At 39.7% G+C, this 18,734-nt stretch overlaps 1 non-coding gene across 1 annotated transcript; it reads left to right on the top strand.

The window, feature by feature from the left end:
* LOC149822436 (small nucleolar RNA R71) lies at nt 1–103 on the top strand. The gene has a single exon (XR_016426319.1). It is a non-coding gene; the product is annotated as a small nucleolar RNA R71 (small nucleolar RNA).
* The last annotated feature ends 18,631 nt before the right edge of the window (nt 104–18,734 follow it).

Raw genomic sequence — 18,734 nt, 5'->3', positions numbered from 1 at the left:
ACCTGATGATGGGGGCATTTCATGAGGAGATCCTTCATTCTCTCCCAGGTCTCATGAAAGCGCTCACCATCTAGCTCTGAAAAGCTAGTGATGGCTCTACGATATTGGTTCGTGCGACCAATGGGAAAGTATTTCCGAAGAAACTCCTGTTGCAACTGATCCCAGGACTCTATTTCTACAGAATCTAAGGACTTTAGCCAATACTTGGCTTTGTCCTTCAATGAAAAAGGGAATAGAGTCAACCTCAACGTATCATCATCGAAATTCTGTATCTTAACAGTAGAACAGATTTCGAGGAATTCATCTAAGTGTCGGTAGGGATCCTCATGACTAAGGCCATAAAAGGATGGAAGCATTTGAATAATGCTGGCCTTAATCTCATAATGTGGCGCTCCTACATCGGGTCTCCGAATGCAGGATGCCTGAACATAGTCTGTGGGAATGAAGTATTCCCGCAGAGGGCGTGAAAGAATTGGGGGTGGAGGTGGAGGATCCATGTCAGCCATTGTTGCCGAACTTCGATGAGAATGTAAAATTCTCTCTGGGTTGTCAACAAATGGGTGTAATGGGGTTCCTAGACCTCGTCGACCCTGCATACACTGGTACTAAGACCAGATGTAAGCAAACGACCAACTAAAAAATTAAACTAGCACAGATACTAAAATGTAATTAAACAAAAAAATAGTAACTAAAAACAAATAAATATGCTATATAGCTATGTCAGAATTCTATGCTAAATAATTAAATAACAAAGTAAACTATTCTAAAATGCTAAAACAAATAAATACAGGAAATCACAAACTATGTTTTTCTAAAACCCACCTGTCTAATCGCTCCTTGCAGAATGATAATTAAGTGAATCCTAAAAAGAACAATATGTGAATCCTATATTTACTAACTATGTTAATCCTATATTCACTTACTAATCCTACTAACTAAAAAGAAAACAACTAATTAACTAACTAAAACAAAATAATAATAAATTAAACTCTAAGAAATAAAGTAATTAATTCGCCGTTCCCCGGCAACGGCGCCAAAATTTGGTTGATATTTTGGAATGCTCTTTTTTAAAACAATTATTTTCAATAAAACTTTGAAAAATCGTCAACCAAAAATATAAAAACCGACTTTCCACAAAGTGGTAAGTACGGGTCGATCCTCAGGGAACAGGAATTAATAACTACAATTCTAGAAAATTTAATTTATTAATATTAAATGACAATCTACAATTATAAAGTGAATACAACTACAATTAAGCACTAAAAGAACACTAAACAAGCATTCAGTCTTCTGCTCCACACCAAGGGTATTTCTGTCTTTTCGCCACTTAGAGAATTTTCTCACTTGTATAATAACCCTGGAAACTAAATATGCTTTTCAACCTAAAAATGCAGAAAAGTACAAAGTTAGTTTTCTATTTTAATTATGCAAACAACAACTAAAACTATATCTAATTCTACGAAAATAATAAACAAATGCTACTTATCAAACAAAAATTAAATAAAATACTAAATTAATTCTAAAATTAACCAAATTACTTCTACTAATGCTGTATGATGATTATGCAACTTCTAAAATACAGAAACTACTGAAAACAAACCTAAAATGCCGAAACTAAGAAAATTACGAAACTGCCCCTAACTAGTGTAAACTAGCAATCTGACAGGTTATCGGAAAACCACTGTTTGACAGGGCAAACGAGGTCCGATTTTCCCGAAATTTGTTCTGTTCTGCAACTGACAGATTAAACAATTTGACAGTTTTTACAGAATTGAAAAACAGTACCTGGAACTCCAGATATAAGCGTTTCAAATCTGGGAAAAATCAGGATATCGTCAGTCCTGTAATTTAAAATCCAGAAAAAGCGGTTTTCACAAAACGCTTAAAAATCAGACCAAATCAACTCCGAATGAACTGAAATTTGGTCTGCAGTTAAATAACACGTTAATAAAGTGAATAGAAGAAAACAATTTGGAAAACACAGAATTTTTGCTCAGAAAATAATTCTGTTGCGACAGGGCAAAAATCTGGTTTTTATTTGAGTGCACTATTCACTTTATGAACCTATTTACCCCCTATCAAATGTAATCTACACCTAATGCAATCTAAATGACACTGTATAACAGTGTATATGCAGATGAATATTAGGAAAACACTAAATGCACGACGAACAAAACACTACAAGCAATTTATGACTAGAACGAAGTTAACTAACAATGGAAATGCAACTATGCTCAATAATAAAATACAATCTAACTACTAAGTTAACTAATATCTAACTATCATTCAAACCACAATGAAACACATTTCATACATACTAAATAAATACGCTATACGTACACACACTTCTACACTAAAACGAAATTAGATAAATAAACTAATTAATATAGAAATCAAAAGAAATAATAAGAAATGACTTACTTAACTAAAGAACGAAGGCTAAGGTTAGGTTTCACTTGGGTAGGTTTAGTTTGGGTTTGGGTGCACTCGGATGGGATTAGGTAGGTTCGATTTGACTAGGGTGAAAAAGATAGGTTCGAGCTAAGGTTGACTCACTAATTGGATTCGGTTTTGAGTTACCTTAATCAACTAGGTTCGATTGACTCCAATGGACTCGGTTTAGGTTTAGCTAAGGGGGGTGAACTTGGATAGGCTCGAGTTAGGTTTGACTCGACTCGGACTAGGGCTAGGTCTAGGTTTTGTTTTGACTTTGACTTAGTCAACTAGGCTCGAATGGGCTAAGGTAAGCTCGGTTGACTCACTAAGCTTGACTAAGGTTGGGCTTTGGTCTTAGATTTGACCTAAGTGCGGTTTGGGCTTTGACTTGGGCTAGGCTAGGTTTTGACTAGACTCAAAGGGGGTGTAGACGAGGGGTTGACTCGACCTAGGCTCGGTTTGACTAGGTTAGGTCTAGACTAAAGTAGTAACCAAAGTTCACGATTTTAATGGAGGAGGTTGGAAAAAAGGAATGTAATAATTACCAATGTTCAAACTTTGAAATGCTTTGGATTCTCAAAAATCGCCCCATTTAAAGAGGGGGTTACACTCCTTAATTGCCTTTAATGCCTTTTTGGAAATCTGAAAAGGCCAATCTAGAAATCCACGATTTTTGCTTTTCAAGATGGAATTAAAATGCTTTTAATGCTCTATGGAAATCGTGTAACCTAGATTGGAATTTTGGTTTAATTGCAAAAACACTTTCCAAAGTTAAGGAGTAACTCCTTCTTTAATATCCATTCAAAATTCGAATCTTCCTTAAATGCCTCACACGATTTTTGAAGAATCTCCTTTTTCCAAAAGCTTTCCAATTTTCAATTACTTTAATTACCTCCCTTCTCAAAAATCGCCAACTTTAATGGATGCTACTTTCTAAACTAATAGACTTAATTCTACCTAGGGAATAAAAGGGACTTAAATGGAAAATCGATTTCCTAGGAGTTAATGCTAACCTAATTATCAAAACCTACTTAGTTAACCTCTAAAAACGGCTAGAAAAGAAAGACCTAATACATTGAACCTAGACACCTTCCTAACTCAACTAATGACCATTAAGACTTGCTAAAAAAAATCGACCAAGAGCTCCAGGGGAGCTCTAATGGCTGCCGCCCCACCTTGGGGAAGAAGAAGAACCACACGAAAATAAAAAATAAAATTATAAATTAACAAAAAGCAATAAAACTAAATAACCACTAATTTGATAAAACTAAATTAGAGAATAATACAAAGGACTCCTAATTACACCAAGGCTAACAAGAACAGCACTATGCTGGAATTAAAAACATAAAAAAAAAAGAAAACTTGATTTTTATAATTTTCAACAATAGACTCAAAACACAAAAACGAAAAATTGATTAAAACAACTAATTAAATCAATCCTAAAACAATGAAATGACTAACACAACTATATACTGCTGTTAACACCTAAAACACACAGCAACTACACGGTTCACCAACATCAATACATGCATTTAACAAAAATACAAAGATTGGCTAGAATAATCCTAGCCGATTTTTTTTTCTTTTTTAAAAATAACATCAAAACAAGACACAAGCACAACCCACGAATAAAATGAACTAAAATGAAATTTTCTAATGAGATTTTCAGCAAAACAACACAATACACATACTGGACGAAACAAAAATATCAAAACAAAAAATTAATTTTTTTGTGAAAATCAAGAATCGGTTAGAAAAAGTCTAGCCGATTTTTCTTATTTTCAAGCAAAAACAACACACAAACAAACCTAACGACTAAAATGAATCAAAATGAAATTTGTGTCTGAGATTTTCTAAAAAGAAAACACCTATAACACGCTGGAAACAAAAACCCAAATCGACTAGAAAAGCCTCTTGCCGATTTGCACGTTTTAGATAAAAACGATGGAAAAACATAAATCGAATACACAACCAATGAAAGAAAACCTAATCTAACGTGCTGGTCTGTGCACGCATGCTATTCTATGGTTGAAATAAAAAGAAAAACAAGAAACATACAGAAAATAACAAAACAAAAACCACACACACAAATCGGTTTTATCTAGAAGAGAAGGAAGAAGAAGACCTACCTTTTGGAAGATCCGACGACCGGGGGGTGAAGAAGAGCGGACCGTGGCTGGATGTAGACGTCTTCTACAGTTCAAGGATGTTGTACTTCACCAAAAACGGCACCTATTGCAGCTGCTACACGTTGGAGATCCACCGATGATGGCATGTGAGCCGATTCGCGATCGGAGGGTGTAGAAAGCCGGATGGAGGTAGGGCCGGCTCACCTTGGTGGTGTGTTGCGCACTCCCGCCCAAGGTTAATGGTCTCCACCTCTGCTACACCTGCAAAAGTACAGAAAAATGGTGAAAAGACAGCAAGGAATAAGAAAGAAAGGAAAAGAAACCAAAGAAAGCTTGAAAATATGCTTAAAAATCAAGCATAGGTCGATCTTCAATGGCCAACACTTGGGGAAGATGGAGAGGAAGGAGCTGCTGCTGTAGAGTCACTGTAGGGGGCGTCCAAACACAGCCAAAGACTCCTAGGGTTCTTGAAAAAAAACTATTTATAGTTTTGACATTTTTCAGAAAGAGTGTTAAAAAATAAAATATTGCTAGGCGCCACTTTCTGGGGGGTTTTTAGAAAAACTTTTTGAAATGGGTATGGATAGGTGTGTGGGTTGGGTTTTGGGCTTTCTAAGAGTTGATCCAAGGTCCAATTGACCTAATTGGGTCGGATATGGATCCGATCCACCTCGAAATCCGTGCCCAAACACTGAAATAGCCATAACTCTCTCATTTTAACTCCGATTTTTCTGAAATTCGAACCATAGCCCCTTACTATCAAAACACATCTAAACATGGGTTTAAAACCTTAAACTTGATACAAAACGCATGAAAAACTTGTTTACATGATGTGCATTTCATGCATCATCACCCCCCAATGGCCTTCTGTTATAAGAAGAGTCGTGGGGGTCGATACTTGAGCATCCGTTTTCACCATACCATTTTGATCCTTCTTCCTGATCGCCTCTTCACCCCTCCATTTGCTCCTCTTGACTCCTCTTCTTCCCTTTCACGCATCTTCTCTTTCTCCTCTCTTCTTCTTCTTCTTCCCTCTCTTTCTTTCTTCCTCTGCGCCTTTCCCAACTGATTGAATGAGCCAGTTGAACCTGAAGCATTGGCCACGGTAAGCGCCCCCTCTCCTCTCTGCTTTTTCTGTTTTCCCTGGTTTTTCCTTGTTCATCGCTCCATTAAAGAACCTTTTATGGTATTGATTTGCATATAGCAAAACCAATCCACATACGTGCAATATCCAATGGAACGTATATGTTCCAACATATTTCTTTCCTTTACTTTACAATCGGTTCCCTGATTTTTCCTGTTCTGGGCATTTGTTTATACCCTTTCATGCTAGATCCAGTAATTCGTTATCATTTCTTTTTTATTTTCCTGTAATGCATTTCATTCTCCGTTGTCTGATGTTAGCAATTGTTCTTCTATTGGTTTTGTTTATACTTCGTTTCTAACATTACAATTCTGTGTGTTTCTCTGTAAATTTAAGCCAAATACAACATCTCGTTTAGCAATCCTCTCTCTTATTTCGTGAGTTTTCATTTGCTGCTCATTTCAATTGCCTCATTCTACTCATATCCGTTTTGTTGGCATTGGTTTAGTATCATACGCTATGTTATTTCCACTTTGGCATCTTCGGTTACAATCGTGCATCTATATGATTTAGCCTTTTGCATTCAGGCATTGCATCATAGTTCTATAATTGTTCATATTTATTGTATGTTCGTATTGTCCCTGCATTATATCATTCACTTTGATTTAGCCTCTTTACTTTTCTTTAGTCATGCCTCTATTTCTGAGTATCGAATGTTCACGGTTTATATGTCTTCATTTTCTGCATTTTCATCTACGCTGCCTTCAAAGTAGAGTCTGATTCAAATTCAGTCTTTGTGGCATGTCTTGTATTACCTGCTTCTGGTGTTGCGCATCCCTTAACATCTACAGTAACGAATTGCATTCCCTTATGCATCTATGATTTTTTTCCAGTAGACTCATTGTTTGATATGCCTCATATTCTTCTAATTAGTGTAGCAACCCGAATTTTAACATCATTTGCATAACCCTTTGTCGATTAACATCACGATATCAATACATTGTTCATTGTTATGTCCATTTGCATCTTCATCAATTCATTAGTTACCTTTCGGCATTAGCATCGCAACATTGAGCATTAGCATCTTAGATGTGCGTTATCCATTTGCCTACATAGCATTAGTTTTTCTTAGTGCCTGCGTAGTCTCTGCTCTACATAAGTTGCATTGTATTGCATTCCTTGCTCTTATCATTTGCATCCTTTTTACATTGTCTGAAATCTTGGATTTCAGCGATAGCTTTAGCATTTCTTTATGATTTTTCTTATTTGTGGTGCTTTTCATTAGTCTCTCTATGTGTTTCTACATTTTCATTTTCAATTACCATTTATGTGTGACATTTGCATATAATATGCATTTTACTGTTAGCATTTCATTCATATTCGCATGTTTGTGCTTTTGCATTTTTAGATATCGTAGCTTGTAGTCGGGCATTTAGTGTCATTAGCACTTGACAAGCTTAGCTGCACTTCAATTCGCTGTATTTCATTATAAATTTGTGTTACATTCTACCCCAAATTCCCACACGTATAAAGTTCTTGTCTCTGCCTTCTGGGAGGAAGGTAAGATAAATGATTTTGTAGAAGCAGTTTTAGATATGGAATAGAGGGGGGTGGTTGGAACAACTAGTATATATTATGAACTGGCTTGCTGCCTTTGCAATAATGGAAGGTGGAGAGATGCTATGATTCAGATTGAGAAGCTAAAATAAAAAAATTCTCCCCACAGGCCATTAGAGGTGGAATTTACTGGCATGATTAAATCATGCATGGAAGGTGGACACTTATTGTATATCTATGTTTGAACACATCAAGGGTTTTAGCACTCCAAATATTGGAATCATAAATATCATGCTTAAAGTCTATGGACGAAATGATATGTTTGCAGAAGCTAAAGGCCTATTTGAATCTTTTAAGATGACTAATGCTGGTTGTTCTGCATCTTTTGGTGATTGTGCTACTGTTACTCCTGATGCATATTCACACAGTTCTATGTTAGAGGTTTCTGCTGCTGCACAACAATGGGAATATTTTGAGTATGTATATAAGGAGATGACACTATGTGGCTTCCAACTAGATCGACAAAAGCATGCAGGGATACTTGTGGAGGCATCCGGAGTTGGAAAATGGCATTTGCTGGAACATGCATTTGACATGCTGTTGTAATCAGGAGAAATCCCTTGCCAGCCACATCCTCATCTTCCTGTGTTGTATCTCTCCCCTGCTTATCACTTACTCTTTTTACAGCCGCACCACCTCACTATGCTCCACCTGCTGGGGCCTCACTTCCAGCATCAATGTATGTGGCTGTAGCATCTCATGCATCTACAGCAGTGCCTAGCACTGTTGTAGCCTCTCATGCAGCTACAATAGTACTTAGGCATTGCTATGGCTCCACTTTGGACACCCGCAGAGGTGCCAAGCACAGCAACACAGCCTTCTACTTCATCACTACTGCACACCACCACCAATAGCCCCACCTGTGGCATTTGTGCTCCCTTCACAAATGCACAACATCTATAGTAACTACACCTTGTTGCTACTTCACCCTCATTCACAGCACTATCAATAGCTTCACAGCAGCACCTATGTGCACAGTGCACTGTTGCCCATCACCCACTTACACCTCTGTGGCTTCCATTACCAGCTACACCTATCTGCTTCACTACAACCTGCAGCACCCATGCATAATAGTTCACAACAGCCACTTGCTATCTTCTTCTTGTCACCTCTCCCTTACGCAACCCCTTCTTCCCTGCAATCACCACTCACTCCTTCCTACCACTTGTGCACACCACTGTATATACACTCACCCACTACACTACTTCACCTGTTAGCTGCCCCTTTACACCTGTTACACAACACACTTTCACTATATACCAGCCACTGCACTCACTCCACCTTTAGCCCCTTTGATATCACCCTCATTTTCCCTTGCTACATTAGCATCTTCATCATTTCTCACTACCCCATCACACACGTGCAGCATCACGGCACCTACCTTCTTCACAGCACACGTTGTTCACTGTTCACTGCTGCCACAGTTACAGCACCCTTTCACATCCGTTACCCAGCACCTTCACAGGCTTCGCATCTTCATACCTCCTTCACAGCACCAACAACCACTTGTTGTATCTTCACACCCCAGCTCTAGCACACATTCACTATTGTATACCCGCTGTTATGCACCTCCATTTCTTGTTCTTGCCGCAGCAACCTTCACAATATCATCCATGTGCATAGCCTCAACAACAAACACCTACACATCGTCACAATCCTTGCTACTTGTTATCCCATATGGATATCAATATAGCCCATACCACAGCCTCACTGCACATCACCTGCATGTCCCCTATCAAACTTCTGCACTCCTTGCTGTTATATATGTATTTAGAGCACCTTTTATATGTCATTATAAGCACCAATATTACTGTCATTCCCTGCATAATAGCCACTTGTACATCGACACCATCTCCTGCACACTGGATTGCCACATGTTATGTTAATTCAACCTGCTGCTGCAGTCTCAGTCCAGACACATCAATATTACCATTTGCACTCCTTGTGTTGCATGCATGTATATATATTTCCATCCCATATACATTTTCTATTCCATTTTATCATATCATATGAATTTCTTCATTAAGCATAGGCCATGCCATATGCATTTTCCATTTAGCTTAAGCATTGCATTTGGTATATTCATTTCTTCATTAGAAAAGACATTTTCAGGTATGTCTTTAGTTTTAATGTAGCATTTTCCATCCTTCTTCTATATTTTGCATTTTGCTTTATGCTAACTCAGTTTTTGCAGGAAATGTGTGGAAAATGCTGATTTTCTTCCTAGATTAGGAATTTTATTAATTCAATTTCAATTTAAAGTTTGTAATAATTAGAAATTGATGAGAATTTTATCTTTTCAGTTTAGAATAGAATGTATGAGCATGTAATTCTCATAAATTGTCTGTGACATCTCATTTTATTTTTATCTTTATTTCAAAAATTCACGAATGGTGAAACACGAATGGCACATGCACCTTTCTAATAAGAGGTAAATAATTCTAAGTAAATGATTCACATTTATAGCCATAGTCAAAATGTGAACAATACTTAAGATTTTTATCTTTTATGGAATAACACTTGATTTTCATCATATGTTTCTGAAATATTCTTTTCTTCCTTTATCAGAATTTAATATGTAAATTAACTTAAGATATATTTGTGGCCATAGTCATAGATATATTAAAAATTAATTTCATTTTAAATCCTATAAAGGCACCAAAAAAATATTTTATTCTTTATTAGAATTCAAATATAGATTATATTATAATATGCTTGTGACCATAGTCATGTATGTATTATGATTTAATCTTGTTTCAATTTCTCTAAAGAATAAAATATGCTTTTAAATTTCAATCTTCAAATAAATTCCAAACATTCATCATTTAGGATAGAATTGCATTCTTTTTCAAATTATTTCAAGTTATCTTCAACATTCTAAGTGATTTTTGAGATAAACTTTCAAAAATATATTTTTCATTTCTAAATTCATTTTCAACTTCCATTTATAAAATTAGATTCATCATTTATTCTCAATTCTATCTTATTTCAAAATTCAACTTCAATTCCCAAATTCAATTCTGATTCTAAATTCAAAGTCTAAATTCAAATTTCAATTTTCAAATGCAGTTCCAAGTTCAAAATTCAATTTCAAAATCAATTCAATATTCCAATTTCCAATTTCTAATTTCCAATTTCCAATTTCCAATTTCCAATTTCCAATTTCCAATTTCCAATTTCCAATTTCCAATTTCCAATTTCCAATTTCCAATTTCCAATTTCCAATTTCCAATTTCCAATTTCCAATTTCCAATTTCCAATTTCCAATTTCATTTCAAAGTTCAATTAAACTTTGAAATTCCATTCTAATTTCAAATTTTGTTTCTAAATTATAATTTCCAATTTCCAATTCCATTTCAAAGTTCAAATCTCAAATTTCAGTATCAATTCCAAATTCAACTCTCATTTTCAATTTCCATTTCACTTCAAATTCCAAGTTTGGATTCAAAATTCAGTTTTTCAAACCAAGTTTGATTTCTGAATCTCTTCTTCAAGGATATTTTTAAAATTATTTCCAAGGTCACTTGGGAAAATCCAAGATTTCTGAGACATTCTTCAAAAGCATACATCTTTTGCATTTTCATTGAACAAGTATGATTCAAGGTGCATCTAGGATTTTTAGAATAATTACTTAGACAAATTTAGGCAAAGCAAAAGGCATTAATTCGATCCTTGGTTCAATTACCCCTGGTAAAGGCGCCAGGAATGGTTGAACCTCGTACCGAAGAGCGAATCCCGTCTCTCTATTTTTTCCATAAATTTTTAAAAGCGGAGGTGAATTAACTTTTTTTTCAAATATTTTTTTCAAATAAAGGTCAAGTGAGACCTTGCAAAAAAGTTTATTTTCTTTCTTTCTTTCTCTTCTCTCTTTTTTCTTTCTTTTTCTCCTTCAAAAAGGGAAAAGAGCGAGAAAGTAAAAAGAAAGAAAGAAAAAGAAAAAGAAAAAGGAAAAATTTGGCAACGATCACAGATATGTATGTTAACAAGTTCATATTTGTTGTAAACAGGCTATATCCAATTTCGTCAAGTATATTCAAAGCAACACAATAATGAATACTAGACGCATCGTCAACCCTTATTTCATGGTATATCGGTTCTATTTTATGTTTATTTTGTTTTTTTATTTACTCTTGTTGCTTCATGTTTTAACATTGTTATTATCACTGTTTCGGTCAACAGAGTATCGTACGTCGATTGTCATACTCCATTAGATTTCAAGATGGACTATCATACTAGGTTAACGATGATCATTGCAGAGACTTTTGATCAAGTGAAAAAGTAAGTAAACAAACCTCTTATGCATGGTTACTGTAACGCCCCGGATTTCCAAAACAAAGCTAAGTTAAAATTTTCATGAATTTCTTTTTTTTTTCTTTGCAGCGGAACTTAGAAAAGCTTTTAGCAGCAGAATCAGACGATAATGAGTCGTCAGTTTTAGAAAACTCCGAGCACGTTGCAGGTATGTGGCCAAGCAACTCATTGACCACCAAAGTGTTCCATTTATCGAAAACCACTTGTTTATTACAACACCACTGCTTAGAAAAGCAGTGTAGGTTCAATAAAAAGGAAGCAGTACAACTCTGTCTAGAGAAACCCTGGAACTCGATGCCGCCTTGCTCCGCATATCGCCACGCAGGTTCAACACCTGAAATCCCCATAAAACGGGGTCAGAACCACTGATGGTCTGGTAAGCATGCAGTCATACATCCATTCAACTCAAGTACGATATTGACCACTCAGGGTCGCAATGCGCAATAACGACGCTCAAGCCTCCAAGACTTAGCGTATATCGCAAGAGCCTCCTCAGGGCTATGAGTTGAAAATCCGCTCGAGTCCTCATGACTTAGAGCAAGCCTTTTCAGGGCTGTGATTTGAATAGCCGCTTAAGTCTCCACGACTTAGCCATGACCTCTTCCGGGTCTCAAAGTGATGTCTAGCTCAAGTCTTCATACTTGGCACATTCGTATCCCACGCATCTAAGGACAACTCCTCGAGCTTCGCTTAGTCGTGCGGATACAACACGGGTCTTTGCCCAGTCGGTCCAATAGTATACCGAACATGACACCTTCACAAAGGTTATGCAGGACTGACTCAACATGTCATCCACTCATACATTCAAAGCATCGCTGTACCTAGAACTAATGCATTGTTTGATAATTAACCGCTCCCGCCTTTGGTACGCAGGTAGAGCTATTGTCCGGGCATCAACGCGACGTTCTGGGGGTTGATTATTCTATGTATTTTAGATACCCCAGAGGCCTGTTGACCCTATCCATAGTAGGGCAGTGTGTTTCAACTGGGAGAATCCTACTAGGCCCATATTCGGATGCATCCTCTACTTGCAGTAGTTGGGTTCAATCCTTAGATCTTAAGGATAACCACGACCCCAAAACCCATGAGTGACTGAGGTCATCGTGGACTCTATCAGGTCCAAAGTAAAATACATGTCACTCAAGGCTGTACCATCACTGTCATTCCACAGTGAGCATAATTCCTGAAGGGGTCTGCCAGTCTTACAATTACTTGGACAGAATCTGCATGCCATTTAGGCAGCCCGTGCTTTCAGCACTACGGGAGTATGTACCCGACCCCATTCAGTCTTCCCCAACACAGTCATTACTGAGGGGGTACCCCTAACACGATCTTCAACCGCGGGGTATGTGCGACCTTAAGTCTTATTCATATGCATGCAGAACACCGCTCTTTGGCACTTCGGCCACCACGAGCATCACACCTCTTTGGGTGGAAACAACACACTCTGGCTCTTCGGCCCTTACGAGTCTGGTTGTGTAACCGTTCTCAATGAGCATGCATATGACTCGATCTAAATAGATCGACTACTCGGCGTATTTTTACGCAACGAGTCCAAACCTAGCCAAGGCGTAACCTCTACTCCGGCTCAGCGGCCCTTACGAGCAAGGTGCCCTTGCAGGCACAAGGATACGAGCCGATCTGGCATCGTTCCAACAACGAACATCATTATGCCGTTCCATTGGTTCCGGCAGCTCTTCTGCCGACCATTTCGTCAGCACCTCCCCTGCTCTACCGGCAGTGGTGCGACGAACCCTTCTACGTGGTAGAGGGCAAACCATGAACTGGGCAGCACTCTGCTATATGTCAGAGTATCCTGCTACGTTCTTTCTGAGCTATTCTTAGCTTCTTTAGAAATTTCAGCAGCACTTCCTCTCTTTTACGGAGAAAGCGTGCGTTTCTTTTATCCATTTCAGCGGCATCTCCCCTCTTTGGTAGGAAATCGCCACGCTTAATTCGGGGAAATGGATGCGCACCGTTGTGCGTACTTTGCATCCATCAAGGTTGCAGAAACCCTTGGCCATAGCCAGGCCATACGTAATTAACTTAGTCTTTACGTAAAGAGCATTTTGCCAAAAAGCGAAGCCTTTCCAATAGGGGCTTCATTCGTCAAGCAGAATCTTGAACGAGGAGCGGTCAAGGAATCGCATGGGCGATTTGGAGTTGATCTCCATTTGAACGCTCATTTATGCGCTATATATGTAGTATAAGCAGAAGCCTGTGCTTTATACAGCGGCGGCGTAAAGAAATGCATATACTATTGTTCAGGGTGTGTAACTGAACGAAATATTCTACATATATAACAAAGCAGAAGCCTTGGCATCGTTCGACGCGACGGCGTAAGTAAATACATTGCAGAAAGCAGGAGCCTTGGCATCGTTCGACGCGACGGTGTAAGTAAATGCATAATCGGAAGTGCAGTAATCGGAAGTGCAGAAAACAGGGAGCCTTGGCATCATACGACGCGACGGCAAAGGTAAATTACATAGCCTGTGCGATATAAGACGCGTTGGCAGAATCAGCAGATATAGACCTAGATCTGTATCCAACGATAGTTACGAGGCGAGCGAGTGAACATCGAAGTGTCCTAGAGGGCTCAACCAAGAACTAGGGTGAGATACTATTTTTGAAAAACGCATATACTGCGCATTCGAACATATATATCCGACGATAGTTACGAGGCGAGCGCGTGAACACCGAAACATCCTAGAGGGCTCAACCAAGAACTAAAGCAAGATACTACTTCAGAAAGTATATTCTATATACAAACAATCAAATACTTGAGAGAGATGGATCAACAAAGCGAACTTACTTCAAATCGTGGAAGAAATGGCTCCGGGTTGCTTCTTTGGCTTCGAGCCTTCCTTCGAGAGGTCAGACTAAGTCAGATGAAGCTGATTTAGTTGAGAAAGAGGTAGAGCAGGTCAAGCTACTCAACCCAAGTGGTTTGAACCAAACAGGGTTCGATCCAAGTCAACTGGGTTCAGTAGGTTCGAACTCAGCTCAAGTAGGCTAAGTCTGGGTTCAGAAACCCAAACCGGAATCAGGACTAAAAAGGACTTTGACTTTGACTTTAAACCCAACTAGGTTCAAGTCAAGTCAACTGGGTTTGGACCAGGTCAAGTGGGTTCAGACCCAGGTCAGGTGGGTTAGGACCAGGTCAGGCAGGCTCAGACCAGGTCAGGTGGGCTCAGGTGGGCTAGGCTAGGTAGGGGAGGTTTAGGAGAGAGAGAGAAGGCAAGAGAGAGAGGGGGGGTCGAAATTATGAGAAGAGAGAGAGTGGGGAGGGCTATTTATAGCCCAAGCCCACCTCCTCTTGGGTTTTTCCATGCCCCTTTTACCCCTTGGCTTCTTTTAAATTCCTGGAGGTTCCTTTTGAGGTGGGGCCCACAAGATATTTCCATAGGATATTTTGTGGGTCCCACAAGATATTTTCTGAGGAATATTTCTGTGGGTCCCACCAATATTTCCGTGGGTCCCGCAAGAATTTCGGGTTTCCGGCGATTTTTTCCGAAAAATTCTGAGTACGCCATTTTTTTCGTATTGACGTAACTAAGAAAGTTGGCTCGTACGAATCTATTGATTTCGTTTAGTTAGGAAGTTATGGCTTCTAGAGTGTTTGAGCATATATTCGCAATTCGACGAATATCCTAAGTATAACTGGCTCGCAGGAATTGATTTGTTTCGCATTCTGAGAAGAAATGCTATTTTTACCGGTAAATGCCTCATGAATTTTATTCAGATTTTTTCTGAAAAATTGCGGGTCTTACATCATTACCCCCTTAAAGGAATTTCGTCCGCGAAATTCAGCTAAGAGTACAAGGTGAAGAGTTCAGGATATTTATCCCGCATATCCGATTCGGGCTCCCAAGTGCAATCATCGATTCCATGATGCTGCCACCTCACTTTAACAAGTGGAATGACCTTTATTCTTAGCACTTGCTCCCGTCGATCCATGATCTCCACTGGCCTTTCTTCTACCGTCATATCTTCTCGGATGTCAATGTCTTCATGTTGAATGACATGAGAAGGATCATGAACGTACTTTCTAAGCATTGATACGTGAAATACATTATGTATTTGCGCGTATTATGGTGGCAATGCTACTCGGTAGGCAGTCTCTCCGATCTGGCTCAAAACTTCGAAGGGACCAACGAATCTGGGGCTGAGCTTCCCCTTCTTTCCAAAACGAAACACACTCTTGGTTGGAGAGACCTTGATAAAAACCTTATCTCCAACCGCAAAAGCGAGTTCCCTACGCCGCTGATCGGCGTAGCTCTTCTGTCGACTCTGAGCAGTCAGTAGCTTCTTTCTGATCATGTGGACCTGCTCAGTATAATGCTGCAACACAATGGGCGAGTCCAAGGTTCGCTCACCCACTTCACCCCAATGGATCGGTGATCTACAGGGTCGTCCATACAAGGCTTCATACGGCGCCATCCCAATGCTAGCGTGGTGGCTATTATTATAAGCAAATTCAGCCAACGCTAGGTGGGAATCCCAATCACCTTTCCATTCCAGCATACAGACTCTTAGCATATCTTCAAGAGTCTGTATGGTTCGTTCTGATTGCCCATCTGTTTGGGGATGGAATGCTGTACTGAACTTGAGTTTCGTCCCTAGGGCTTTCTGAAGCTGCTCCCAAAAGTGAGAGGTGAACTTCGGGTCACGATCAGATATGATCGAAATCGGCACTCCATGGAGTCTAACGATTTCCCGAATGTAGATCTCCGCCAATCGTTCAGTTGAGTATCGAGTGTTGATTGGCAGGAAGTGAGCAGACTTGGTGAGTCTGTCCACGATCACCCATATTGAGTCATGTTGTCTCTTGGATCGAGGCAATCAAACGATGAAATCCATCGTAATGCCTTCCCATTTCCATTCTGGAATCTCGATCCGTTGCATCTTTTCACCAGGTCGCTGATGTTTGATCTTAACTTGCTGGCAGATCAAACACTTCGAGACAAACGTAGCCACATCACGCTTCATACCCTTCCACCAGTACTTCCTCTGCAAATCTCGGAACATCTTCGTACCTCCAGGGTGAATGGTGTACCTGCTGTTATGAGCCTCCTGGAGTACTTCCTGTCTTAGCTCAGGGTTATTTGGAACCCAAATCCTTTCTTCCATCCATATTCCTCCATCTTCTTTCAAATGGAAGAAAGTATCATCTTTTTCAGCACGAGCTTTCAATTCCAAGTACTGGGGATCCTTGAACTGTTCGGCTACGATGCGATCGAGGAACTCAATGTGGATCGTCAAACATGACATTTGGATTCTACCTGAATCAGCCAAAAATGGCTTCCACTTGACGAAATCCTCCATCAACTTCCATTGTCCGGTTAGGCTGGCCAGAGTGCCAACAGTCTTGCGACTAAGGGCATCTGCTACAACATTCGCCTTTCCAGGGTGATAGGAAAGCGTGAATTCATAGTCTTTGAGAAATTCCAGCCATCGCCGTTGCCGCATATTGAGTTCTTTTTGAGAAAAGAGGTATTTTAGGCTTTTATGGTCCGACATGACCTCAAATTTCTCTCCATAAAGGTAGTGTCGCCAAATTTTAAGTGCGAAGACTACCGCGGCAAGCTCAAGATCGTGGGTTGGATAATTTTTCTCATGGACTCTCAACTGTCGTGACGCATAGGCGATTACTTTGCCATGCTGCATCAACACACAACCCAGACCTGTTCCCGAGGCATCGGTATAAGCCACGAAGCCTCCCTGACCAGAAGGTAAGGTAAGGACAGGGGCAGTGATAAGCCTCTGTTTGAGAACCTCAAAGCACTCCTTACACTGGTCAGTCCATTCAAACTTGACTCCCTTTTTTAGTAATTTCGTCATCGGTACTGCGATTCGGGAGAAGTCCTGTATGAACTTCCGATAATATCCGGCAAGTCCAAGGAAGCTGCGGACCTCAGTGATATTTTCTGGCTGCTTCCAGTCCATCACAGCTTCCACCTTCACAGGATCTACTGCGATTCCATCTTTTGAGATCACATGACCAAGGAACATCACTTTATCTAGCCAAAATTCACATTTTGAAAACTTAGCATAGAGTTGGTTATCTTGAAGGGTTTTCAAGACGATTTTCAAGTGCTCCATGTGTTGTTCCTTGTTCTCAGAATATACGAGAATGTCATCAATAAAGACGATGACAAAGCTATCCAAATATGGTCTGAATATCCGGTTCATTAGATCCATAAAGGCAGCAGGCGCATTAGTGAGTCCGAAGGGCATTACTACGAACTCATAATGGCCATATCTCGTTCTGAAGGCAGTCTTAGGTATATCCTCTTCCTTTACTCTGAGTTGATGGTATCCTGACCTGAGGTCGATCTTGGAGAACACCCTCGCTGTTCTGAGCTGATCGAATAAGTCCTCAATCTGAGGCAACGGGTACTTATTTTTAACAGTTGCCTGGTTAAGCATCCGATAATCGATGCATAACCGAAGGGATCCATCCTTCTTCTTTACAAACAGCACTGGGGCTCCCCACGGTGACACACTCGGTCGGATGAACCCTTGTTCCATCAGTTCTTCCAATTGACACTTCAACTCACTGAGTTCAGCTGGCGCCATTCGATACGGGGCTTTGGATATCGACGTTGTTCCAGGTAAGGATTGAATTCCAAATTCAACCTCACGAAGTGGCGGAAGTCCTGGCAATTCCTCAGGAAATACATTGGGAAACTCCCGTACCACTTCCAAACTCTCAAGGGGTTGGTCGTTGGATTTTTCCACCGAGAGACTCAACAGGAAGGCCACACAACCCTTCCTAAGGTATTTTTGTACCTTAAGTGCTTATATGAGCCTTTTCTGTGGAACAGGTTTGGATAACCGGTATTCCATCTTAGGCAATCCGGGTCGAGATAGAATTACTCTGCCCTCGTGGCACAGAATCTTGGCATTATTTTGAGCCAACCAATTCATTCCCAGAATGACATCGTACTGTATCATATCGATCAGGATGGCGTCAGTAGGCAAGTGTTGCCCTGCTATCTCAATATCCAAATTTTTCACACACCGGATACATTTGGTGCGTGAACCCAACGGGTTATACACTTCGATCATTTTATCAATCGGTTGCACTGAAACGTGGAGTTGTTCGGTGAAATCGTCAGAGATAAACGTATGAGTAGCACCACAATCAAACAAGA

The sequence above is a fragment of the Nuphar pumila genome, chromosome 11, assembly GCF_984573655.1.
Source record: "Nuphar pumila chromosome 11, dmNupPumi1.hap1.1, whole genome shotgun sequence".
Lineage (NCBI taxonomy): Eukaryota > Viridiplantae > Streptophyta > Magnoliopsida > Nymphaeales > Nymphaeaceae > Nuphar > Nuphar pumila.
The sequence above is the reverse complement of the archived record's forward strand: the minus strand, read 5'-3'. Positions and strand labels throughout refer to the sequence as shown.